Source organism: Thunnus thynnus, chromosome 4 (assembly GCF_963924715.1).
Source record: "Thunnus thynnus chromosome 4, fThuThy2.1, whole genome shotgun sequence".
NCBI lineage: Eukaryota > Metazoa > Chordata > Actinopteri > Scombriformes > Scombridae > Thunnus > Thunnus thynnus.
The window spans coordinates 7,161,215-7,164,013 of record NC_089520.1 but is presented as its reverse complement, the minus strand read 5'-3'; the positions used below and the strand labels follow the sequence as shown (position 1 = coordinate 7,164,013).

The 2,799-nt window shown below is 41.5% G+C and overlaps 1 long non-coding RNA gene across 1 annotated transcript; it reads left to right on the top strand.

The window, feature by feature from the left end:
* The first annotated feature begins 595 nt into the window (after positions 1–595).
* Positions 596–2,006, top strand: LOC137181007 (uncharacterized). Its single transcript, XR_010928103.1, has 2 exons — positions 596–788; positions 1,248–2,006. It is a non-coding gene; the product is annotated as an uncharacterized lncRNA (long non-coding RNA).
* The last annotated feature ends 793 nt before the right edge of the window (positions 2,007–2,799 follow it).

Below are 2,799 nucleotides of genomic sequence, written 5' to 3'. Positions count from 1 at the left end.
ACTGTCTATCATAGGCAGACAGTCAAACTGTCTAAGGCTGAACTTTAGCTCAGCCAAACACAGAGGGCTCCAGCAAAAAGTCAAACCTGGTTAGGGTTAGGGCGCAACACGACACGATGTCATCCGGCAAAGCACTGCATTGGCCAGTTACGTACATGCAAGTGCACATTCACAACACTATTTTTCTACAGTTTACCTTACAATCGTGGGGACGAAAAGATAAAATAGTTGCAGAGTCAGTCTGTGATAACTTTCCAGAGTTATCACAGCGGTTTATAATACTCAGAGACAGGATTTTACCCGTCTGAGTGGTATGTGCAGTGTTTTGCCATCCGAGAAGCCTTCAAATTCATGGATCTGTTACTTAAATTGGACTTAATCAATTTCATTTCATTGCTTCAATAGAACTTCAAGAAACACGCCCCCATCATCACAGTCCCCTCTTTAATGCAGGGCTGATTTCGGTCAGCAGCCTGCGACGCAACGCAAGAGCTCCTTCTTATCTAACTTACAAACACGAACACGTCTCGTCTTGCACCTTAGCTTGTCGAACGAGCCACCAAATAAACATTTCTGGGGAAAAGTGCGCCGCTAACATCGGCTGCTCAGCTGCAACATGTAAACATGCCTGAAAATGTCTCTTAAGTATGTTTAGATGTGGTCCTTATTCTTCAGTATCACTGCTTTACACACTGCTGCACTGCTCATGACTTGTAAGCCGCAGCACAAGTGTGTTTACTTTCTCTCTGGTCTTCTGCCGGGGCTCAGCCTGCCACACACCCCTCCAGGTGAGAGGAAAAGAATCATTTCTGATATTTACCCAAAGACCTTCTTTTGCTCGCCAGGATTGGCTTGAGACCCTTTAAGAAGTATAGAGTAGGAAAAAAATAGCCCTAACTGCAAACAAAATTACTTTAACAAGGCAAATTTAATTTTACTCTGCATGCTCCCATTTTATTGAAGTCAAATCAGGAAACAAAGTTCCAACAAATACAATCTCAAGCTATCTATTCAAGCTATATCTACTCATTCATTTTTGTATGTGAGTTACAAGGTATAGTTTTTACAGACGACAGTTCTGTAAAGCAGAAGTACAGTTAGGACCTCGTGTTAAGGGTTATATATAGTGTACACAGTTCATTATACATCAATGTGTTCATTCTGCTTTGACCTGCAGAAGTGCAAAGTGTTATTTGAGTGCAAGTGAGGCTACAGGAAGTGATGCTTTTTACACTTGTTTTTAACAGCATGTGATGTGAGCCACCAGAGATGATGAACAGGCAAAGAAAAGGGTATCGAATGTAACAGCGCAGTGCAGAAACACCGCAGGGATCAGCACCAAAGAGGAAGACAGAGCTTTAAAAAAAAGAAAAGAAAAAAAAAGGAGGTGTGGAATAGCACGATAAATAACACAATTTTCCCGGAAAAATTGCTCTGACATTTAAATTTGCTCCTGATAAAACTTTTAATATTTGTGGTATAATCAAACCTTTTTTTTCCTTTTGAAGATTATTTTCATGACATTTCACGCTTATTTTTGAGGGAATAAAGGGGGCTGATACGGGACAGGAGCCAACAGCGAGGCTCAAACTGCCGCCGGCTCCGAGCGTGTTGTCCAAGCCTGCTGAGCCACCGGCCTGTCCCACTTACGGTACAGTCATTCAGTTACACTGCTTCTATTGTCACTCAGCCAATATTGTACACAGACATAAACATAACACACTGTCCCATTGAGCTGAAGTTAATCCCCTGCAGGCCTCTAAACATACAGTCACAGATGCTCCTTTGTGTGATCGAACAGCCGTTCAACCCTGTGGAGACATTTTTTCTTCGTCCCTGAGAGTCTCATCACATGTCTGGTTTTCCGGTTGGTTATTACATTATTTAGGGCAAGAGCTCCAGGATGCTTTAATGTCACATTTCATGGCACATCTCAGTTTGGGAACATTTTGTCTCAGGAGTCATTCATTGTTAAACTTTATTTCGCACATGAGTCAGTACTGTAGTTGGGGAAAAATGTTGCCTCCGGTTAGAAAAGACATCAGTACAACATTTGTTTTAAAGATAGTAAATGTGTATTTTTAATACATGATAATCATTATTTATGAAGCCTGTTTCTTACAGATAAGACTTTTCAAGTTTCATGTTGACATTCAGTGATTCTCATCAAAACACACTGGGCCCTTATTTCATCATTTCAAGTGTCTTGAAAACACTTTTGTTTACATTTAGCCACATTACAATGATCACAGTCCATCTTGCTTTTCTCAGGCTTCATGCAAATCAGCTCTACTCCAGTCCAGAAGGTGGCGGTAATGTACCTGAAGCTGTTTCGAAACTGTTAAAATAACTTGTGCACAAACAAAAAACCGTTTAGCCAGTAAGCTATCAACAGCCCATAAACACAAACACATAGGGATTGAGGGTCTAAGGATAGACGGTGTGGTATGTTGCGCCTTTGAAGCAAATTAGTGATTCTGGGCTGTATGAATAAAACATGCACTGGAACGCCATTCTGTTTACAGACCTTCGCTACCTCGTTGTGCTACATATCACAACTTCCTGGACTTTGAGCTACGTTGTACATTGAAAATAACCAGTACATAGTCAAGAGGTTGTAATGTGTAGTACAACAGCTCGCAAAGCGCTGGGAAGGGAACCACGTTCCTGCACAGGCGCAGTGAGTCTGCCTTACACAGAACTACTCTCTAGAGTATGTAACTGTAATCACTGTTATTACTCTTTCTAAACAAGGTGCCAGAACTCTTCGGGGTGAAGGAACATGTCACCCAGTACAAC